This window comes from Aphelocoma coerulescens, chromosome 8 (genome assembly GCF_041296385.1).
Source record: "Aphelocoma coerulescens isolate FSJ_1873_10779 chromosome 8, UR_Acoe_1.0, whole genome shotgun sequence".
Taxonomy (NCBI): domain Eukaryota; kingdom Metazoa; phylum Chordata; class Aves; order Passeriformes; family Corvidae; genus Aphelocoma; species Aphelocoma coerulescens.
The window spans coordinates 13,455,325-13,480,917 of NC_091022.1; the positions used below are offsets into that span (position 1 = coordinate 13,455,325).

General features: G+C 37.5%; 1 long non-coding RNA gene across 1 annotated transcript; it reads left to right on the plus strand.

The window, feature by feature from the left end:
* The first annotated feature begins 1,129 nt into the window (after window positions 1-1,129).
* On the plus strand, window positions 1,130-6,367 carry LOC138114279 (uncharacterized). Its single transcript, XR_011152563.1, has 3 exons — window positions 1,130-1,280; window positions 3,255-3,445; window positions 5,127-6,367. It is a non-coding gene; the product is annotated as an uncharacterized lncRNA (long non-coding RNA).
* Window positions 6,368-25,593: the final 19,226 nt, after the last annotated feature.

The following is a 25,593-nucleotide window of genomic DNA, read 5'->3' on the forward strand; positions in this document are numbered from 1 at the left end:
GGAAAAGAGAGAAGATTAGAAAGAAGGTAGCCTCAACAAGAATATTGTTTTTAAAGTGCCTTACAAAGAAACTGGCATATTTATTTTACCAAAGGCTTGAGATGGGACTTCACTACTGTGTGTAATTATCACCATCAGAAGAAAATGCAGAATCTTAATGAAGCAGAGCTCCATATGAGTAATTTCAAAAGATATTTGAAACCTTTCTAAATCTGAAGCATTAACTGACTAAATCTTCTAATGACTTCAGGCCCCTTCTTCACCCAACCTGTCCTAGTAGAGGAAACCATCCATCTTCCCCCAAGAAAACCTCAAATTAAGGTCTTGTCCACCAACAAAAGTATTATTTTCTTCTTTCTATGAAAGGATCAGGTTACCAAATCTTACACTCAGTATTGTAAAGTTTTATAAATATGAATTATCTCAGGACTTGTTATAAGTTTAGCTTTTTTTTTCCCTGTCTGAAGTAGAATAAAAAACACAGTCATTGGCAACTTCAGTAAAAAAAAAGTACCACTGTAGTAAATGTTAAGTCCATCTCAATAAAAGTCAGTGGCAAGTGATCCACTGGACTATTTATGCATTAGTACACAGGTTAGTGTGTCTACATTAGTACAAAGTAGTTTTGCATCCTGGCCAAATTCTTTCCTTGGTGTAACTCAGGGCAGAGCAGAGATGCTTCTTCACTTCCTATCTGCACTGCCTTACTTGGTCTCCTCATGGAATAACAGCCCCTGGTAGAACTCCTGTCCTAAACACAAGTGAATACCTAATGAATTCAACAGAAACAACTCCAAATTACATTAAGCTGATTTTCCTCACGTAAACGTGATGCTTAAGCATTCCATAAAGGAGAAAACTGTGAATCCAAAATAAGAGAATTAATTTTGATTTGGAAAGACACTGCCTGTAAATGCTGATTACTCTTTGATTATGTTGATTTGGGAGGGGGCATTCATAACGAAGGCAGTACATTTTTTACATAATGTGTCACACTTTTAAAGGACTGCAGTAAGACAAGTGCAATCAAAACAGCAGATTTAGTTTACTCAGTCGGGAGCTATAAGCACAACTGTTTGTGGTTTCCAAACTTGCCACTGTGAATCAGATTGAAGGCCCCCTGCTGTGAACAATAAGGCAAGGACTGTGCTAAAGCATCAAGGCCCCTCAGTCAAAAGGCTGACATTCACAGAGGTTACTGCAACACAACAGAGAATTTTAATTGCAACAGCATTTTAAAGCAAGCCAAGTCAAATAGCAGTTTGAGTTCAATGATACCAGTAAGTATGAAATTATATCACACTACAATTCATAGAACATCCATGAGTCTTGTAGAAAAATGATGTGAAATTTTGAAAAATCCAGGGATTTATTTCATCATGATATAGATTTCTGTAAGTACTTATATTCCTTAGAAGCATGAATTTCCTTGATTTCAAGTTGTGGATTTACTTCTAAATCACTTAGTTGCTTCTAAAAATCTCACTTTCTGGCATTAGCTTCTCAAAAATGATTCTTATGTTTTGGATAATTTTTTCACCTAAAGAGCTCCTGAAGATTTTTTTAATCCCCTTTTAGAACAGCTGCAAGTGCAGTTGTTACTGCTTGTATAAAATAATGATTTAGATCACATATTACTATTTTAACTGTAAACAGTGAAAAATCCCAGGCTGTCATCTCAAGGGTTTTGTTTACCCCAAAGACACCTGGAATAAAGGGTAACACACAACAAAACTAAAATCTAATATTTTGTATTTCATAAAACCGTGATCATCACTTAAATTTGTTTTTTGGTTTCAGGTTTTTGAGGGCTTTTTTTAAAAAAAGCATGTTTGATTTGATATTCAATCATGCAGAAATTAAGAATCTGGTTATTAAACTTTTGGCAGTTTTTTATAACAAACTCCCAAAATTGATTTCCACTGGCATGTTTAACATCCTGTTTAACCCAAACAGAAAGTTAATTAATTCATTTAACAGCTCATTTGTACAGCTCCAAGTAACTCATAAGCAGACACTAATGGAAATTTCTAAATGTTTCAATACAATCCCACTTTAATAAACTATTACATTATTGAAAACTACATTTGTGCAAGAAGTGACTTGAATTCTGTTGATTTTTCATGAAAAAAATTTAAGAGAGGTAAATTCCATCTCTTTCCTCTCCAAAAATATACTTAGGCAGGGAATATGCCAATGGATAAGATTACTTAAGTAGAAATATCTCTTGATTTGGGTCTTCATTTTACCTAACGTGTAGCTTAACAGCTTTGTTATTAATCAGGTCTTAATGTAAACACTTCGAAGCTGTTGCTGCTCAGTAATGCTCATTACAAATAGTCCCTGTGGGAATCACCAGCTTATTTCATTAAAACTCCTACCTACTTTAATTGCTCTTAGGAAAACATGAACAAATTAACTGTGTTTTAAGAGCCAGTGGTGTAAATTTGTACGCTTGTGTGTTTGATTGCTGGGGCCTAATGATTTCCTGATAATCCTCTGCTGTTGCACTCTCTGTATGATAGTTGGCAGCACCAGCCTGTTTTAATCAATAGCAGTTGATGTTACAAAGGCTAAAAAAGAAAATATGGTTTGAAAACCATAGTGCTCATCATGCCAGCAGAGACACATATCATTCTGGGTCACAGGCAATTAATTTTTAAGTTTTAATGAATCTCTTGTGTGAAAGAAACGATGCTTGTTAGCTGGGATGATTAATGTATATTAAATGAGCAAATTAAAAACCCCAGAATATTTTTACCATGACAGTGGCATAAATAGGATATGTGACACCTTGATGGTGAAATCAAGGGATTTCCACAATTGAAAGAGACATGTGACTTTGTATAAATTTTAATAACATTCAGTTAAAATAGTGTCATAAAGAAAATAGCATTTTATTTAAAATGTCCTCAATCAAAATGTTAGTGAATATGCTCTTAGTAGTAGAAACAGCCTCCAGTACAATTTGGCCTAGAATGTATAAGCAAAAACAAAATTACCTTCTTCAAGAAGATTAAGTAATGCTTGAAACAAACATCTGTTAAGAAATAAAGTTATTTATTATCTCCCTCATAAAAACCTATAGCATTATAAGATATTCCAGATAGTTATCTGGGCTTCATCACAGATGCCTAAATAAATGCTCCTGGAAAATCTGTGGCTGGAACCCAAAAATGAAAAGGAATTGAGTAAAGAGTAATATGGGAGATATATTTATATGCCATTAAAGAATTCATTATTCTCTCTACTAGGATAACTGAACTTGAATTTTCACTTTGCATATTCAGCATTGCCCTCTGATTTCAAGGGAACCAACGCTTCAGATTCAGCTAGGCATCTAAAAATTGGCAGTGTGATTGTCATCAATCATCATTAGCCACTTGATCTCAAAAAAAAAGAACTTAATGGGTAACAAAGGAATGGGATACTAAAAATGCTGATGGTAAGTAAACTCTACAGGGTTGATAATAATTAATTTAATTACACAGTAATGTGTATATTTCAGATAAGAGGGCAATATAGCTGCTTTTCCCTGTTCCTTTGTCTGTGTTCATTTCAATACTCCCGAATGTATAGTAAATAATATAATGTAACTGAAAGCTATTTTGGCCAAGAGTTGTATTTTAAATAATTATTTGACTTCCAGGCCCTTGATTTTCAACACACATAATACTGCAATTAAATCTGACCACAATCAGAGGAATATTTTAATAATACATGCTAAAGTTTAAATGTTTTCTTTAGTCCTACTGAAATTTTCCAGTTATCCCATTTGTAATTTTCAGTCCTTGGTTCTATTATTTTTGCAGAGCAAACTGGAATTTCAGTCGCACTCTGAGCACTCCTGGTTATTCTTAGCACATGAATAAAATAACCAATATGGTGGAGGCCCAGTAGTTGTAAACAATGGCTAATCAGAATTAGTCCCTCGAAAAGAGAATGTCATTGATGATTGTTTCCTGTATGTATCAACAATCTTATGACATTTTTGTTAATCTGTTTAGTCATGAGAATCACTTTCTTCTCTGTTGAGTGAATGTTTTCCTAATTTGATATTTATCAGAACATCCTAAAATACCACAAAGAACAAAGGACTTAGAAAGTTTAACAGATACTTAAATAATTCTCTGAATTTACTTGTGTAATATTGATTTAAATGACAGGATCATGTTAAATACAGCCCTGTATGCATAAGGATTTCTTGCAAAGATGCACCTGTTAATTTGCAAACCCTGGAGTCTTTGAGACACTCAGCCCTCTACTTGCTGAGTTAAGGAAAAAGAGCTTTTTGCACCAGAAGGTGAAAAAAGCAAGCAGACAAACAAAAGCAAAACATGTAACTCTTGTTCACAGAACAAAAGCCTTTCTGTCTTTTAACATATAGAGAAAACAGAAGTAACTTGACTTGTGGCAGTCAGAAGAACCCTGTAGGGAGTAGGAAAATGAAATGAAAACAATTTGGGGTGATAATTTCTTTTTTTAAAAAAGGTATTTTGGTTATTTTGTTTACTTGCTTATTTACACTTTCCCTATTTCCCTTGAAACTCTAACTTTTCAGATGCTAGCAGTACAGATTAAATAATTCATCTGAGGCATAAATTTGACATTTTAGGTCTCCACCAGAGAGTGTAGCTTCTACAAAAAATTAAAATATTTATCTCAAACCAGTGAAAATCTGCTTAATATGAACTCAGTTATTCAAGTGTGGTCTCCCACATTCACAGTGTGCATAAGCCAGATACTCTGAGGCATCTGTAAAGATCAAATCACAGTTCTAATGGAGAGATACTGCAAAAGTGTTGCAAAGTCTTGGTGGACTTGGTAGCATTAGGCTAATGGTTGGAATCCATGATCTTAATCTTTTCCAATCTAAATGATTTCATGATTCTATGAATGCCATAAAAAGTGATGCTACAACTCCAGCCCATCCACAAGTAGCTCTGATTGTAAAGTGCAAAAATCTCTAATCCTTCCTCTCTGAAATACCTTTCCTCAAATACCGGCGGGCTACCCAGTGCTCCACCACCCTCATACTGTCTGTGAGGAAAATGATGGAGTTTTCTGTAATACAATGGAAATTAGCAAAGACATGGCAAATATAAACCTACTGTGCAATCTTACAGATCCTACAAAGACTGAAGAAAACACTTGCTGACACTGCAGAAATTCAACACCATCACACATCACCACATCAACACAAAGTCAGTGGTGCTTGTAAAAGTCTTCTCCCTTGCCAATGGAAAATGAAGTGAATTAATGCCTGAAGATGAGCGGCATCAAAAAAATCATTACGAACTTGACTTGGCAAGGGTTAAAAGAATGAAGGGAAATTGGTTTCTATGTGCTGCACTGATTGAAGCAATGCAACCTGACAAGGAAATGCAATTCTCTGGCTTTTTCACTGAATGAGAAGGTCTAGTGTATGTTTCACAGCTGCAAGAAAATAAGATAATGTGCAGAAGAAACAAGCTTGGATCAGTCAGAAAGGACATCAAGGACAATATTCATGATGCATTTTCATGATAAACAGTCTGAAAATATCAATGTTTTTTGTGTCAAACTACAAGAAATAGGAATATCTGCATACAATTTCCAGGTCAGTGGAAAACCAAAAACTGGAAAAACACCAAGAGTACATTTTAAAAATTCATCAGCATGTTTGAGGTAATATGTAGTCCAAGGAGATTTCTAGGATGATTCTATAACTGTCTAATTTGGAAGGTAATTTTATTGTTTGGATTACCAGAAGGAGCAAAATGCAATAATAAGTCTCCCACAGAGCTTGTTATTTGGAAGCTGGGTTTTCAGAGAACAGCTCCAGAAAGTGAGACTGCAAGAGTAATTCAAGGTGTGTGAGTATGGTCAGAAAGTCTTGGGACAGGATTTGGTGGTGGAGGTGGTGCAGTATTGTAAATCCCTGCACTGGGAAGCAGTGACAGGTATTTGCAGAGAGGCTCAGCTGGACTGCAAAATCACTGTGTCTGGAGGCTTACCATGGCTGTTAACTTCTTTCCAAAACAAAAAATGGCTGGCATTTTGGGAAAGGTCATACAAGGGCTGCTAGGATACCATTATAGTCTTAGGACATAAGAAACAGAAATTATGATTTTGCAATGCCCAGGTTTTGCACTCTCTTGCGTTTTTTATGGTTACAGTCAAAAGTAGAGGCAAAAGTTGCAAATTTCTAGTCCTTTGGGATTGCCTTTCAAAATTCGCTGCAATAAGTGCTGAACCTCTCAAGTGTGAATAATGAAAAAAATCAATAGATTCTCTGGATCTGGGGTAATTTAAAGATTAGATTGACCAGAATGGCAACCAAATCTCCTTTTTTTTGAACCCAAAATAAACGCATAACCTGCCTTAATACCTGGTAGAAGTATTTCCTCCACATCAACCTTGCTGAAACCTATCTGGAAAGTAGAATATAATAAAAAGGGGCATATTTACTGAAACAGATACTACTTACCTTGAGCTTACAGGCTAAGGGAGAGAATACAACTTACACAGGATATTTAACAGTGACTTAAGGGAGGATATTTTTCTGACATCACTTGTTCACACCATCAATGTAACAGTTACATCACTTCTTACTGAAATGCATTTTTTTTCAAGCCTTTGAAAGATTCTTGAAAGTTGGAGGGGTTTTTTTAATATAGCATTGTAGAGCATAAGGAAAAAAAAAATCATTTTCCTAAGATTCCAAGCATATTGGAATAATACATCATTAGTCCTGCCATCATTAGATCTTCCACAAAACTAAAACAAAAATAAAACTGTGGTACTGTACATATGGGCACTTGCAGTAAGTTCCAATATACTACAGTTAAAGAGTAATATATTTTCTGCTACTGTCATTATTCATTCTAATAACAGTAGTATTCTGTGTGAGGTCAGCTAGACCAGAGCCATCAATAAGTGTTAAAAGTCCTGTTACAGGTTCCTGAACAGATTACAAGCAGTGATGAAACTCAAATTATATTTCAGTTTTCAACTATTTGTTATAATAAATAACATTAAAAAAATCTCACATCAGCTTCTAACCAGGTTCAAGAAGTAGACTAAAATAAAGATTTGATCAGACACACAAACATAAATGATTGTATTATAATCCCATATACCCTGAGCCTAGAAAGCAAGGTTACCTTTTTACATTAATTATAGAACTACAACCCACACTATTGTAAATCAGAATGTTTGGTTTTCCTTCTTAGAGTGTGAATGACCAAGCAATTCCCTCAAAAAACAAGGACAAGGAGAACAGAATTAATCTGGCCTTGAGTTTTATAATTTAAAAAGAAAACATACTATAACTCATATGCTTGTAATTTCTGGCCTCCTGGTTTTGTCAAAGAACATCAGGCATGGAGAGAGTAATTTTAACTCAAGTTTCCAAAGACAGGCTGTGCAAGGCACCTACAGATGCTGCCTCATTCTCCTGGCAGTCTTAGTTTGGTCAGGAGAGAAATCCAAATCCATGAATGGTTTTGGCAGTCTCAGGCTTTCCAGAACAGAAGCCAACATTCAGCTTCCACAGACAAGTGCTCTGAGGGGGAACATGGCTTTGTATTTCTAAAGTAATCCACTTGTATTGATATTTATTGATATTTATTCAAAGAGAAGATACCTGACTAGTAAATTACTGGGAAAAGACAAATATGCTAAGAGCCCTGCAATTAAAAAACAAATCAATCAATTTTTAATTGACATGCTAATTAGTTGAATGTGTAAAGGCCAGACACAATGCTTTAACCATGTTTATTTAATGTATTCATTTTAACTGTTACTTTAACGATCAATGACTGTAGCCCCAAACCCAGAATCATCTCTACTAAAAAGACTGCAAAATCTCTTTTTAAGCAGAACTTTTCCCTGACTTAAATACGTTCCAGAATGGATGGAACAAAATAAGCTCAGAATGTTTAAGAATGCTACATATAGCCTATGCCCTGCTTTTGCTGAAAAGTGAAACTGATTTTTTTTTTAAATCACATAAACTAAAAGTCGTTTATCCTGTGCTATTGCAGAATTTAGCTGAACTGCCCTAACAAGGAAGCACAGCCTTAGTCAAGGACACCCTACACTGAGAGAAAAAGCCACAACACCCAGATCTCAGTAAAAGAGTAATTTTCTATAGTTCACATGGACACATCTGTGATTAGACTTAGGCAACCAAGATCCAACTCTGATGTACTGACATTCATGGCAACGTCTCACTGTCTGCTCCTTGTTACTCCTTGGAGCATAGGACATGCTTAATGACTTCAGTTACAAAATCAATTGCTTTGATGCATGTCACACATTTGTTATCATAAAGCATTAATAAGTGTCATAGGAAGAGAAATGCCTCCCAGAAAACTAGTGAAGCCTAAGAGAAGCTGAAAGCAGAAATTAATAAAACACTGAAGCACACTTTAATGGGACAGGTTAAACTCTGGTGGGTTTGGACTCTAATTCAAGAAATTGCTGTATCCACTAGTTTTACCTTGAAGTTTGTGATTAAAAATGTTTTGGTGGTATCACATAGTCTGAAATAAAAAGCAACCAGTCTTGCATAAACTACAGCAGGCTAGGAGCTTGTCAGAGTATCAGTTGAAACAGCAGGTTCCAAGTCATTAAGTCTAAGTTTCTATCATACTCCAGAGATTTCTTAAGTAGCAGAATGGTGTGCATTACTGTGTAGGCAAAATAGGAAAGACAGATGCTGAATTGACTTCTTCTCACTGCAATCTAGTGCACTATACTAACAATTGCACTAGAGATATCTCTAAAGGTGTACAGTGAACTCCACAAGAATAAAAATGAAAGGTGAATTAATTAAGATAATATCACCTTATTCACATTGCAAAAAGACTGACAATTTTTTTTTGTGGGAAAATGTTTTGGAGTCAATTAATAATGACCAAAATCACTCTCTAGCATAATCAAATTATTTCTGACCAATCCTAATGAAGAAAAAGGTAAACAGAAGAGACACTGATATTCTAATCCAACATCATTTAAATTATCTGGGAAAGCTTAAGTGAGGGAGCTTCAATATTGAGAGAACTCAAGCAACATCATAAAAATGTGCAACTCTGTTGCAATTAGCATAAGCATAATTAATGTAGTTTGAAACTTCTAGTGTCTACAGGAATTAGAAAAGCCAAAGCAGAAAAGCAGTTTAATTTTTAATGGTTAGCATTATGTTATGCTTTTAGGGTTGACTGGGCATGCATTTAGTGCTAACATTATAAAATAATTAAATTGGAACTTAAGAACAAAAAGTCACTTCCAAAGGAAATGGCAGGAAGAAAATGATGGATAAACAGGTCACGCTAACAAAGCCTGGAGGAATTCACACAGCTATGATCTTGTTCTATCAGGGCTCCATGCTGAGAATGTCAGATGTTGAAAGCTCAGCAGCAGCTCAGCAAGTACCAGACTGCTCAGATGAAGAGTTCACCTCTGCAGCAAAGCTACTCAATGACATAAAATAAAAAGACATGGCATCAAATCCCCCAGAACACAGTGGTGAAGTTTCTTTGGATACAAACCACACCTCTTCAGCTCACTTTCCCCCTTCCCTTCAAAAAATTCATTAAATATCTATCCACTCAGTCTATCATCTTTACTGTTGTTTACCAATTTTTTAAAGCTTGTAAGAATTTGGTTGCAATGGGAATTAACTGTATTTTTCCCTAAATTTAAGGAAAAAGTTATTTCCAAGAATTCTCTATTTTTCCATCTTTCTCTTCTTTATGTGGAATAATATTTGTTTCAATTTTGCACTAACAACCTCAGCTGTGGCATTATGCTCAAGCTACTTGAAGAAACAGTTGGTTTTGGCAATATTGATCAGAACATCCAAGGACAATTAAGCTTTTGGGCTTACCACTTAAATCAATTATTGCTTTGTAAATAGTCTAATGATCTATCAGTCCTTTTTGTGAATTGTACTGTCTTGTGTTTATCTGTGCTATCACTCCACACAGCCTAGCAAAGATACATAAGTATTGGAAATGTTTCCCTGGTGGTTAAACAATCAAAAGTCTTAAATCATTGAGCTAATTGAACCTGTGTGTAATTTTAATGTTCTGAAGGCAGTAAGGCTAGTTATATGCTTGAAGCTGTATGGCCTTTTTTGTACCATACAGGAGATTTCACTTCTGTAAGAAATATGAAGAAAATGAATTGACTTTTACAAATTCTCTGATAAGATTCAAACCAAGACATACTTAAACAAAGAGTATTGGGAGTACTTGCTCAGGGGCACTGTATCATTCTAACTCTGTCACTGATGTTTCCCCCATCTTTCAGAGCTGGGTATTTGGAAGACTCCCCTCATCAGGGCAATGCCATCTGGCACATACCACCTGGCATACCTGGGCTGCAGTGGTTGAGGATCACTACCTTAATTAGACACATTTTATCTGCCTCACAGGGATGCCAACAGTAATGGACAGTAGTGGCAAGGTAGATACTTGCACACACAGTGCACAAACCCTCCCTCATGGTATCTGCAAGGCATTTGGAGAGCTTATAAATACAGGGGATATGGTAGAAAGTAGTATTAAGATTACACAGCACCCTTTTCTTCGAAATATCCTGATTTTAGCTTTTCTTTTTCCACCACTTTTCCTGCATCTCACAGTTGTTCTATGGCAGTAATTTACAAATCCCACCAGGACTTTGTATATATTGCATATTCAAGCACGTTGAAACATTTCTGTAACAACTCTGCACAGTATTCACTGCAAAAGATTGCAGCCCTTTGGCAAAATTTCAGCCAAAGCTGAAAAAGAAATACATGTTAGAGCCCTCAAACACAGAGTAACTGGAAAGTATTTAAATGGGATAGGTATTAAATGGAAAGGTAGATTTCACATTAAAAAAAAAAAAACAACCCCAACAATATCCTCTGAATTATTTATAGAGTCCTTGAAAGATTTCCTTCTAAGATTTAGTACGTGACTTGAATAGATTATGTGTTACCTATTTTATTATATTTAGGACAAAATAAATTTACAGGAGCTAAGAAAATGATTCAAAGCCACTAGAAATTGACCACAGCATAAAACTGGGGGAGAAGTAGGAAAACCTGCCCGTCTCAGCTCTGTGTCACAGCAGTGATCAGTGAGGCACAGCTGGGGATCCCTGCACAGGGATCAGTGAGGCACAGCTGGGGATCCCTGCACAGGGATCAGTGAGGCAGAGATGGGGATCCCTGCACAGGGATCAGTGAGGCACAGCTGGGGATCCCTGCACAGGGATCAGTGAGGCAGAGATGGGGATCCCTGCACAGTGGTCAGTGAGGCACAGCTGGGGATCCTTGCACAGGGATCAGTGAGGCACAGCTGGGGATCCCTGCACAGGGATCAGTGAGGCAGAGCTGAGGATCCCTGCACAGGGATCAGTGAGGCACAGCTGGGGATCCCTGCACAGGGATCAGTGAGGCACAGCTGGGGATCCCTGCACAGGGATCAGTGAGGCACAGCTGGGGATCCTTGCACAGTGGTCAGTGAGGCACAGCTGGGGATCCCTGCACAGGGATCAATGAGGCAGAGCTGGGGATCCCTGCACAGGGATCAGTGAGGCAGAGCTGGGGATCCCTGCACAGGGATCAATGAGGCAGAGCTCAGGATCCTTGCACAGGGATCAGTGAGGCACAGCTGGAGATCCCTGCGCAGGGATCAGTGAGGCAGAGCTGGGGATCCCTGCACAGTGGTCAGTGAGGCACAGCTGGAGATCCCTGCGCAGGGATCAGTGAGGCAGAGCTGGGGATCCCTGCACAGTGGTCAGTGAGGCACAGCTGGAGATCCTTGCACAGGGATCAGTGAGGCACAGCTGGGGATCCTTGCACAGGGATCAGTGAGGCACAGCTGGGGATCCTTGCACAGGGATCAGTGAGGCACAGCTGGGGATCCCTGCACAGTGGTCAGTGAGGCAGAGATGGGGATCCTTGCACAGGGATCAGTGAGGCACAGCTGGAGATCCCTGCGCAGTGGTCAGTGAGGCAGAGCTGGGGATCCTTGCACAGTGGTCAGTGAGGCACAGCTGGGGATCCCTGCGCAGTGGTCAGTGAGGCAGAGCTGGGGATCCTTGCACAGTGGTCAGTGAGGCACAGCTGGAGATCCCTGCACAGGGATCAGTGAGGCACAGCTGGAGATCCCTGCGCAGTGGTCAGTGAGGCACAGCTGGGGATCCTTGCACAGTGGTCAGTGAGGCAGAGATGGGGATCCTTGCACAGTGGTCAGTGAGGCAGAGCTGGGGATCCTTGCACAGGCCACTGCCAAGCAGGAGCTCTCTGGAGCAGCAGGAAGTGCATGTGCTGCACACCTGCTGCCTGACAAGCAGAGGTGCTGAAGGAGGGGCCTGCATATTGAAATGGTGTACACTGCCAAGATGATAAGAATTAAGTGGTTCCAAGTAAGTTATCCCTGTTGGGAGGCCTGGGATAGTGGTATAAAATAATGTTAAATAACCAGGAAGGGCAATTGAGACCTTGTGTTATGCCACCGCATGAGGGGAAAACGTGAAGGCTACGTCTCTACTAGCAAATAAAGTTGCTTATGGACTTTTCTTTGACCTACTCTTAACATGAAATTATGTCATAATTCAAAGCAAAATATCCACATAAAACCAGCATAAAAATATCTACCCTAGTGAAAAGTGAGAAAAGAAACTAATACAAGCCTTGGGATCTGCAATACCTTATGCTAAAGCCAGACAATTACGGAGTCAGTCATCTTGTTGATCATTTCTGATCATCAAAAGTATGGTCCAAAGCTAATATTGATTATTATGGTCTTCAAACACAAACATAAGCAGAGCATTTCTTTCCAAGCTACTCTTGTTCCTTCTTATTGCAAAACATTTTGACTAAAACAATTTTGTTTGGATTAAAACAATCCTTTGGGTGTCTTTTTTCAAATTATTTTTCTTTCTTCTTTAGCATGCCATTTTTCTTATTGAAACACAATACACAATGACTCACCAAACCATGTTCAAAGGAGGAATCCTAGGTGGGATGAAAGAAATAAAAGAGCTGCATTGAATAAAGGGAAAAAAGAATCCACAGCAGTGATAATTATGTGAAAGTTCATAAATCATTGTCAGGATCCCTCTGCTAGTACTCCACAAATATGACTGGCAGCTCATTTAATAATTCTTCAAGGTTAAGTATTTCTGCCTTTTGCATTTTTATTCTCTCTCAGAATTTTACTCCCAAGCCTGCAGCCTTCCATGTTTGCAGTGAGTGTATGTGTAGAAGTACAACATATCTGCTGAAAACATGGAGGTCTACTCAATTACCTTGTCTAAAAAAAAAATCTTAAAAGATGATCATTCAAACAAACCCAGAGGAAACACTTAACAACATCCAAAACTGATGAAAGCCATTCTTACTGGAACACAAAATGCAACCACACCAATAATCCTGACCAAAATTAAAACTGTGTTTGTAAAGAACCAAAGCTTTGTGTTGAATTCTCCCAAAGCTGGCTGTGAAAGTTCTGCTGGCTAAATATTTGTAAATCTTGTATGCTTGGCTCTTTGCTACTGCCATTTCAGTTTTAGAGCTGGAAATGGTCATGTGAGATATTACCGCAGGCCTGGTTCCTAGGGTGTATCACTGTGTCCCACAGCCATAGGGAGGAGGAGGAGAGAAGATCCAGCAGGCAGGAATTGTGCAGCAAGATTGATTTATTTAATTATTTTACAAACTCTTTTATAGACTTTTTTTCTTCATAGTCTAATTGGACAAAGGATCAGCCACCACTTGGGGTGATTGGCTAAAATCCTAAAACATCCATTGTCAAAATATTTTTCTACTATACTATAAACAAGACTTTTCAAGGTTGCAGGGGGCTTGGTTGTTTACATTCCCTGCTACCTCTTCTGTGAGAGAGAAAAGTCTCTCACGGACTTAGAAAATAACAAGAAAATCCTTGCTAGCAGCATTTTTGTATCTACAGTGATTTCCAATGGAACAACTGTCGAAAAACCCATACTAACTTGTGCAAAAAAAATACCCCAGCAAACAAACCAAACCAAATTAAAACAACTAAATCACAAAAACCCCCAACTTCAGTCTTGCCTATGTGTTCACAGTAAGTTTAATCTTTTAAACTGCAGGGACTGCTATGGCCAGCTGCCTAACACATGGACAATTCTTTATTAAACCAAAACTGGCATTTGGGCATGCAAGCACAGGTACATATTCTGATTTTTTTTCATAGATTTCTTCTGTATATTCTTTTTCAGTTGGTCAAACTTCTTCAAACTAAAATTTGTGTTCACTTCATACTTTGACAGTTCAGAAACAGTAAATGATAACTCATGGTGTGGAACTCAGAAAGCCATCTGCATGTGGGAAAATTGTTGGTTTATGCACTAAATTGGTGAAAGTAAGAATACAACACTTAATATGCAATAACCGCTAATTATAGTGAGAAAAATGCAACATATTTTTAATGGATACATTTTAACACATTATTAACATATTTTAAAGTGCTACCTGATATTTACATATTAAAGGTCTATACATTATATCATGCACTGTGTACACCCACACACAGCCACTGTTATGCATAAATATGCAGCTTTCCCCAATAATCCAAGAAAGCCAGGTACAGTTGGACTTCCAAAATACCAACACCTTGATATCATTCAAACACTGTTAATTTATTTTGTTGTATGCATCATACCACCAGTATGATACCACAAATAAATTAGAAAAAAAGAGGAGTTCTAGTTAGTCCTGAGGCTGCTCTCTGTCCTTAAGTTCTTCTGTTGCCCCCTTCACCTAGTTCTCCTTTCCAGGGATCCCTTCTAGGCAGAATATCAGTGTCTTACTTAGCTAATTGCCTCATTTTCACCTTCTCTGACTGGCATTGTCCTCTGGAAGTCCTGGAGTTCTTTCTGAAGCCCTGGAATTTTTCATAAACTGCCTCCTGCAGGCAGCAGAAGGGCCAAACTGACCAAAATGCCATACTTTGCCTATTTGCCAACCTGTATCACAACTTAAAGACTCCACACGGATTCAGTGATGAACATGAAGACACAGACTAAAGCTCTTTTTAAAATTACTATGATGAAAGTAATCTCAAGGAACATTGAATTATTAATGTATGGCTAACCTTTTAACTTCCCTTTTGAGTTTTTACTTTGATCTAAGCATACTTCTTTCATTAAAGAACCACCAACCCATTTTAATTTGTCGTCTTAATTTTTCAATTTGTTCATTGCCGTCTGAATAAACCTAAATCATCTCATCAGATGATGTGAGAGTTAGCACAATTTCCATAATATTCACTTGGTGTTTAAACTACTTGCAATATCCAGGCACCAACTCTTTAGTTTTTCTGTCTTTTCTTTCTGACCTTGTCCATTTCTATTTCTCCAAAAAAGAGATTTTTCTTGTTTTAGCTGGAGTTGAAACTGGTGTGATTTTTTCTGGCTCCCGAATCAAAAAGCCTCCACCTCACATAAAGCAATCTAACCCATCAACACCCTGCTGCACACAGCAGCTTCACAAACCAATGGCAACAAAGTTCTCAGAAAAGTATTCTTTAGCTAGCTATTGATGCCAAGCCAACATAAACAGCATGAATGATTTTATTTATCTCAAACTGTACCTTTAATATTTGATGTACTGATTGAACAATGTAAGCAATAAAGCTTGGTGGGGGCAGGGGAAATACAGCAGATACAGAGAAAATTAAAAGATGGGCAGACACATGAGGAGGCTGCGATGAAGAGCACATACAGGGCTAGGCACAGTCCGAGGCCTTAGACCAGACTTATCTGGATTAAAGAACCTTTTAGTCTCCAGTCAGCTGCAGCCTCAGCTGCCCCCACAGCATCTCCCGTGTTGGGCACTCCCCATCAGACAGAGTGCACGGGAGGTAGAGCTCTCTTAACTGCTCTATCACAGTTATTGCCCTCAAAAACACCCACTATTTTCATGCTTTTACTCCAAACTTTTAAAACCAGATAAATTCTACTCTCAAAGAAAATTGCAGGATACTTCCCTAGTAACTTCACTACCACCAATATCCAGCAGCTTAGAAAGGCAGACCCTTCTATCTCAGTCCCCTGATGTTTCTACTTTTAGTTGCCATTCCTCGAGACAGGTAAATAACTATAAACACTGGTGGTGAGGAATAAACTCTTCCCTCCCCTTGGAATACTCTTTGCCAGTTAAGAGTGATGATAAAACCCTTTACAAACCTCGCCATATCCAAAACAATAGTACTCTTCCACAGCATTCACCAAAGTACATATATTTACACCATTTGTCATGGAAGACATGTTTTGTAAAAAGCACACTATGTAGGGACAATTATTTCATAGTGAGAAGGGTTTGTGTATTTATTTCTATAATTGATAATAAAGGCATCCAGATAAATCTCGGACAAAACCTTGTTACTATTTCTATGCATCTATGAAAAAATTGTTGGTGGGATTCTCTTTAGCATCTGTACCAGCCACAGAGACAGTCAGTTTGTTGGACTTTGCATTAAATGTTTGGCTTTGTCATTTCAGAGGGAGGTGAAGCATCAATCCTAATGTGTTTTTTAAACCTCTGTCGTGATGGAGAATAGAAATGCCCATGCTATTGGGAACTGTGTGAGGAAATCTTTGTTATATATGACAAACTCATAGTGCTGTTTTAACAATGTTAGAGTGAGTTCCCCTACTAAATTAGAGTGCCTTGTAGTATTAAAATGACTACTAACCACTTATAAAAATATATGTATACTTATTTCCATTTTAGAAGAATAGCAGTTCTATAGCAGTTTGTTCATTTGAGAGTTTAATAGACATGAATATTAATTTTGCCTTTAACTCCATTTAAAAAAACCAAGCAACTTGTACCTAGTGACTTTGTTTCACAGGAATTAATTATCTGCAGAGAAGCACATTAGGATATTTATTTTTTTTAATTTCTGTTTTAAAAAAATAAGTATTGTCAATTGTTCAGAATGACTTGCAAAACAAAGAACTTTATTAATAATGAGGATGAAGCTAATAATGCACCACATGATTTAGCATGAATAATTACTATTAGCATGATGAAAACTGCATCAGGAATCATCACATAATTATAGTATCTCCCTCCATCTTTACTTCCATTTGTTTCATTTATTTTTTTAGTTACACTTGAGAATGAACATTAGAAAAGACAAGCCAGGAAGAGAAGGAAATGAACCTAAGGTTCACAAGGGCAATTTATTTCAAAAATGGAATGGTGGTGATTGACACAAAGTAAGATATATTGCTTTATCTTGTTCCAGAAGATCAAGGAAGTCCAAGTGCAAAGAAGGAGATTTCTGAAGAGGGAACAACCTGCAGTGTCACAGCCTTCAGCTTAAACCATGGCAGTGGCTTAGGTTTACAGATTGCAATTGCAAATCAATTACATTACAGCTCAGATTTTGAAAAGGAAGCAAGAAATACTTATATAATGTCTTGCAAATACTCTGAACGAACAAAAAAACCCAGCAATGGGCAGAAGTGAATATATAGAAAAGTAAAAGAGATGGATTTTGCACTCAAGTCATTTAAAAGATTGTTCCTAAGCTTTTCTAAAACAAAGCAGTGGTGACCTAGTAGCAAATTACGAAAACCCTTTAAATACTGTGGTTTGCAGGAAAATTACCAAAGAAATGGAATCCCTTCCCCACTTGAAAGAGAAATTCCTGCAGTTCTGCAGCTCAGTCAGTGTTCTAATTACACTTTGGCACAGTCATTCACAGTCAGTGCACAGTATATGCCCAGCTGCAGAGGGTAGTATGATTAGCTCTTCTGAGTGTGAAAATTCATAATAATACCAGTATTTAAATCTTGTGATCAGAACCAAAATTTAAGTTAACACCACTGCAAGATTTGCTGGATATCTCAATTTTTCTTGCAATCATAGTCAGCTAGAAAAATAGTATTAAACTACTCTCTAGTGACAGCCTGTTTCTCTACTGAAGAAAAACAATAGTGTGGCATCCACTGGTTTAATTTTCACAAAAAATAAAAAGAACATACTTGTATTAAGAAACTCCACTTCTGTAAATGGACTGGAAAAATAACTTCTAAAATTGAACTTTCTATTTTAGAGGACAAAGTATTCCAGTTCCAGATATGCTTAATGACAACCATGAAGTAGGGATCAATAAAATCTAGTAACTGTCCGTCAAAAATATGAAGATAAACCTAAGAGCTGTGCAGTGAAGCATGGAAAGACCTGTCTTCTGTTCTTGAATGTCACAGAGAAAAATAAGGACTTCAAAACAGTAGAATAAATGGTTGAGGTTAGGTAAGAGACCGACAAAACCAAAATTGAATTGTCTTGTTTATACTACCAGAAAAAGATAGGAAGATTCCTTTAGAATGAGCTACATATTAGTGTATCACATATCACAAGGTGGTGAATGTACAAAGATTAATACAGATAAGAAAAAAGAAAGCTGGCTTCAAAACATGCCCTCACTGATTTTTTTTATAAAATACCACTACAGGAACACTTCAAACAGCTCAATTTCAAATGGATGGTGGGAAGGATTAGCAAGAAAAAGCTTGTCTTTGATGCTGTACGTTTCTTAAGAGTTGCTTAAAGGAAAAAAACAACAGACACCAGGACCCACCCCCCCCAACCTTGACAAATAATCTGTTTATTATCAAGGAACCACTTACCCGTCTCTGCTGAGGTGTACTAGGGTAGAGATGAGCAGCATAAGCCATGGATTAACACCCTTTTTGTTCATAAAACAGAATAAAAGCATGGTTTATGCTCTCAAAGCTTACAAGTGGGAGGGAAGAAAGAGCTGGGTTTACACTAAACTGAGTTGTTACTGAAATGCCCCACATTCCCAAAACCTAAACAATTAATATAAAGTCCCATTCAACCAGCTTCCAAGTCCTGAACAAATTGAACATGGAGCTAAGGCTATAACCATAACTTCAATTCAGTGAATTTTCTCTTTTTAGCAGTAAGGGGAATTAAATGCTATAAAGTCCAGTCAGCCTCAATGCTACAGAACAGAGCTGATGGACCTTCTCAGCTTTCCTGGTGTCTGCTGGCCAGCTGTAATCAAAATGGGGTCAATGCCACAGGACAGCTGGGCCCTCCTCCTCTGAAATATTGGAAGTTCTTTTTCCTACTAGCATTTTCCCCTCTGACTTTAATCTGTGATGATAAAAATACAACAGAGCTCTGCAGCATTAATTGCATTTCAGCACAGTTTTTAAACCCTTCAGAGATTGGTATATTTTTAGCTGTTGAAGTAGCAGCCACATTACCTGCTGAAATACTAATAGTAACTGCTGTATTTTATCATGATTTCAGGTAGGCATAAAAGAACAGCAGGGGACTCAAGGATGAGAGCAACAAAAAGCCCCAAAATACAACAAAATTGTTGCACCTTTTCATAAATAATGTTTACCTAATAAAGACCCTTGTTCTTCTACCGACTATTTAAACAAGAACATTTGAAGAACCAGTTAACATGAGCCATGAATCATAAATCTGAAAACAAATATCCCTGACCCACACATCTCTAGTCTTGTGAGGGGTTAGAGAGCAAAAGAGAAATTCTACTGTTCCTTAGGGAAATCCAAAGCTAGAGATGTAACAAGTTTAGAAGGATACACCAGAAAAACAGCATATAATCTTTTTCTTTAAATACACAATACCTCTTCTTTTCTACTCTGTCCTTTCTGGAGATACACATGGTGGCATTTTTTTTTTTTTTTTTGACATTTTTGCTACTCTTTATATGAAATCAAACAGATCAGTTAAACGGTACCTTCTAAGACAGAACCACCAAGAGAATTTTTAAAAAAAAGCAAATGAAAAACCCATGCCCCATTTAAATGTCTACTTCACTGGGAATTGTTTCTAGTGGAAAAGTAGTCTAAAAGTTCCCTGTATATATCCTTCAGTTCTTCTCCCTCAGCCCCAGATGGTCTGCCAGCCAAGTGCTTTATATCTCCTAAAAATTGTGCCTTCAGAAACCAGAACTATTTTAACTGAAAAAGAAACAATGATGAATATTTTAAAAATACAGTAACACAGCTTCCATGGTAGTTGTGTTGATGATGGCATTGAAATTTCACCTGTGTGTTTTGATTTTTATATTAAGTTTATCTCTTTTCTATGTTTACTTTCCATGAGTAATCTTGCTCTTTTAACGAATATTCATGAAGTCAGTGGGACTGCAGTTGTAAACTAGCCAAAAGTCATTTGCCATTTACTGTTAGAAGGCAGTATGAGGGAAAACAGTTACATTCAGCCTGGCACTTTGTTTTTAACAATGGGCAAATGAGGAAGGAATGTATCCTTAGGTAAGAGCATAAGAAAGAGATACACTGGTGATTGAATTCTGCTTGCATGACCTTTATACACTTCGGTAGTCATTCAGACTGTGGACAGGAACCGCAGTCCAATAAAGTTTAAATTAACATTAGAAATTATTTGCAAGAGATTTTTAGAATTACTTCACCTCAGGATTCCACTTCTTCCCCCTAAGTGGTGGGTAAATGCAGTGGAAAATGTGTGTTTACAATATTTTTGTGAGCATTCATATTATAAATCCAGTGCTAGCAGTTTTGCATCCCCACAGAGAGACAACGCACTTGAACAAACGAGACAATCAACTACGTGCAACTTCAACAAATTACCCACAGGCAAGCAGGGAGAGCTATTTGCACATGTTGCAAACTTCCAAATAGCTGAGATGTCCCAGTTTTCACATGTTTATGTTTTTAACAGGATACTGGATGACTTCTTATATCATAAATAGCATTTTCAACTCTTAGGTTGCAGTGCTGTGGTGAAATATGAAGTATTCAGGGGAATGCAGTAATAGAAACTACCCAGGTATACTTTATTTCTTCTAATGTATATTTATTTTAACGTAAAATGGGGAGAAAGAGAGTAAGACCTAATTTGAGATCTTGTTTGGGTCTTACTTGATCCCATGCTTTTGAACTTTACCGAATTCTGTCCTCTCCCCACCTTTTTAAAGGAAAAAAAAAATTTTTTTAAATCTTCTTTAGTTTGCTCTACTGTACATGCAGCAACAAAAATCATGGACCTAAGCAATATATGAGTAAGAACTACCAGTACCAGATATAAATCAAATGTATATTCTAAATTTTATTCTGTCCTAAATAAATATAAAAGTTGATTTCTTTTCTTCTCAGTGGTGTACAGACTTGGGCTGTCTGATCACCATAATTTAGGAGAGACTGAAAGAGACATCCTAATGAGGAATTCTGTAATGGCTGCTCGCCAAGAAATCAATCAAGTGATCTCTTTCAAAGTCTATCACTAACCTCATTAAAGTAGTGAGAAATGAAGCTGTGACTTTCTCAGTTCATTCCCTCCAGGTCTCTGCCACACTGAAGGCTCTCAGTGAGGAGCACTGAGTGCATCCCCAGGTGTGGGGACTGGTCACTGCCTCGGGGCACAGACACTGTGGATCTCGTGGTCACAGAGATGAAAACAGCTGTAGGGGTGCTTTAAAGACTTCCTTTATTTACTGTATTTAGCTATGTAAAAATCGAGGGAACTTAAGCCAATGTCAGCTTCACCTTTCAGGCTCCCAGTCTTTATCTGGCTCCCAGTTACTATCATGGTGATTCATCCTAATAAGCAGCAAACAACTGTTGGGAGGTGCCCTGAATCAGTATAGCAAGAGGCAAACAGACTGGCAGGAGACTGTGTTTAAAGCACAGGTGCTCTAGAAGATAAGAAAGCCCAAAGGAACTGATAAGAAGGAAGGTGATATATTTGCAGCTGTGTTCTGTTCACCTGGCTGCTACAAGCAGGCTCATATAAAGCTTCCTACTGCCTTTCCCTCTCTCAGATCTGGTGCCATTCTCTGGTCACCTCCTGTTCTGTCCCACATGACCACATGATATGAATTCACTTTGAAGCGTCACACATGGCACCACCCTTCCAACAGGAATAATAGGATTTATTTTCTAATAACAGCATTAAATTACAAACTACAGATGGAATATTCAGACAATTGGTATATATCAATACGATTCCAAAACCCAACTTTCCTGAACTGTATAAAGACAAATGCCTGCTGTAATTATTGCAGCTCTCCAGACTAAGAGAGCTTTTCAATCCATATGTTATAAAATATTTGTCTGCTCACCAGCTCTTAATCTACTGGAAAAGTTCCCTAACCTCCAGAGTCTTAATAAATTTCAAGTTAATGAGATTTGATTAAAGACTTTCTAGCATGAAAAAGGTTTCTTTTTTTGTAATTATTACATTCATTCAACATGACATTCACACACATGCTGCAGTCCAGCATAAGACTTAAGCTCTGCTTAAAACATACTTAATCCCACAGGCCTTTCCTTTGCATAAATCAGCTTGTTCTCTACATCTCACAGCACTAAATAATGACTGAACAATGTTATCAAGAGTTAGAATTAGACATCAATTTACATCACTCAGTGGAAGCATCTAAACAGCAGTCTGAGAAATACTACAGTATTACCAACCTATGACATATACAATATATCATGAATCCCACTGAAAATTCAAAGATTTTAAGTATATACTCCCTGAGCAACAAATTCTTGACATGCTTCTGAACATTTTGAATATAAGACAATAAGAATCTCCAGCTTAACTGTGCTGTTATCCTGAGAAGAATATGCTGAACTCAATGTTTCAGACAAGCACTTTTAGAAAGTAGTAAAATATGGCTCTTTCAATAGGAATATTTTCTACTTAGGAGAACTGTTGTTTTTCATTAGACTGGAATGTACAGGCATTTCTTTAAGATGTGCTTAGAAAGATCACATTTTACCATAAAGAAACACTATATGAGATTCATCAGTGTTAATCCCACACAATGAAATGACAAAAATTAAAGTATAATCTGACAGATTGAGATTCTGCTGTTTAATTGGTCTAACTTAACCTGGCCATCAGTTCTGACCAGTCCAGTTGTGATATCATATTTCACAAGTGAAGGATATAGGCATAAATTAGTCCCCAAACTCTTCCCCATACTGATAAAAGAGAGATGCCCTTAGGAGAAGGTGAGAATTTAATTTCCTCAGCAAACGTTCTCCAGGAAACCTCCAAGAGAAAAACCACAATTTAAGGCTTAGTCTTAAGCATTAAAAATGTGTAGGGATGTGTGTGTTATTGACTCTTTCTTATCAGTTATTCAGTACTAATCAGCATACTTTGTTTTCTTGTTCAAAATCAATGTGGTGGGACAACTCTTTGCATTATTTTTAATTAGCTTAACAGTATGATTTTAAAAGTCTCAAATAAAGATGCCATAACCCAGAAGTAACAAAACAAAAATGATCAGTACATAACTGCAGCTTCAGCAATTATATGGGTTCTTTACCATATCTGAGGTAGAGGGTCATAGGCTGGGTTTTACCACCCAATGAAGCTAAAAACAGAACTCTCATAGATTTCACAGTATTATGAATAAAACTATAAATAGTTTTACTATTTATAGGATATTTTATAGTTTAACTATAAATAGTTTTCACTAAAAAATAGTGAAAATTATTCTACAATACTATCCAGAATAGTGTGGATCCCACTGCCCTTACTGGCATTGATACTGCTATAATATTTTTTTAAATTATTTTATTTGGAGTAGTCTTCCAAATTTGAGTCACAGGAAGTTAATGCACACTGCATTAGAAGAGAATACGTGAAAAAACTGGGGCAAGGTTCAAGAAAAGCAATCAGAAATATTTACATGAAAACTCAGAGCCCAGTTCCCAAATTATCCTAAAATCTCCCCTGGAGTTTCATTTAACACTGAAGTTACTCATACCAGAAAGAAACATCACTTTCTCACTGTACAGGTCTCCAAAGACCTGAATACCAGAATGTAACTCAGTTTCAGTAGCATTGCTCAGCAGCTTTTCACATATATGCCTAGCTTGAATTAATTTTCATAAGCTGTTCCTGGTTTGAATTCATTTTCATAATGCTGTTCCAAGGGATATGAAAGGATTAGACATGCTTAGAAACGTTTCCAAAATGTTAATTTCCTGGGTTTGGCCTCTAATTTTTTATTGTACCACTACAAGGTATGTACCACTATTTGGGGAAAAATTTCAGCAGCATGAAGATTCCTCACCTTCTCCCTTGCTCCTTTTTTTCTATCCCATCATCACAGTTAAGTCATCCTCAAGAACCATATGCCAGGAATATTAACATTTTTGGTCAAAACTGAAAAATTAACCTGGACCTCTCATATCGCAGTTAGTTACTTAAGTATCATAGTTACCACATCAAGACAGGAAGACTTGGTTTCCTTCAGACAAAGTTCAGGTTTTCTGTCAATCCCAAGAGGACAAAAAGTGAGATTTAACCCTTACCAACAAAGACAGGAACATTTAGAAAGTGACCTGCAGATGCACACTGGGGGCTGCTCCCAGTGTGAGGGCAGCATGACTTCAGTCTGACCTTGATGTACAGACTTATTTTCTCTGGAAGCCAGAATGTAGGTTTGAGAGGAGGAGATGGAGACCATGAACAGGTGGGGATCGAGTGTTATGGATTGCATTAGCACTTGGAGTGCCAGAGTTCAGGGCCTCAGAAGCCATGAAGCACCATGAAGCTTCCCAGTCTGAGCAGCATCTCCCAATGGCTCTCGGAGAGAAGGCTACTGGTGATCTGGTACCCCCTGCAAGGCAGGAGCTCACCTGTGGTCTGCTCAAGGAGCTCATGGGGCCTCTCACTGTACCTAAAAGTGAATTTTTACACCACCTCACATCCCAGTGACTGTCTTTTTTAGGAATATGCCTCAACAGAAATGAGAAAGGCTGAGAGAAAGGGATCAAAGAAAGACACAAAAGCGGTGTGATTATACTAGAGAGCCAGGCAGTGATCTCTCCCTGCTGAACCACCACCACTGCCAAGATTTTGGCAAATGCTAAAGCAGAATAGATCTGAAGCACAGGGCAGAGCTTCCACTGATGGAAGCTGGAACTGCAGCACTGGCCAGAAGGGAAGATACAGCCTTTGCTGAAAACAAGCATGTAGTAATCATTGAAATAAGGGTGTATAAAAGTAGTTAGTAAGTTACAGGAAAAATCATCTAAATATGTGATAGATTTTCCAAAGAAAAAGCCCTGTCCAATGTATACATTACATTTCTACTCCTGCTGTACTTGTGTTTTTTCAAAACAATTAATTTGTCTTTGTCCTGAATGCTTACAGATACAGAGAATATTTTGTAAGATTTCAGATCACTTCCCATCCAACATAAGCTTTATTTCCTAAAATAAGCACAACCAGAGAAACAGGTGGTTTAGGTAACAAACCTGAGCCAGTGCAATTACAGCAAGATTTGACTTGCCTTCAGAATGTAGCCTTGATGTCTACAACAGACTCTAATTTAAATCCCAGTGGGAAACTTAATAATTAGAATGCTTATCACTACCATGGTGTTCCTGTGTGTTATTTCATTTGGATTTGGACATGCAGCAGTAGGTATAACTGGGTGAAAGAATGTACATATATTACCATGCCTACCTTTATTTTACTTTTGCAGATTCTTGCACATCTCTACTCATGTAAATACACTGAAAGCAAAGGGGTTATTACTG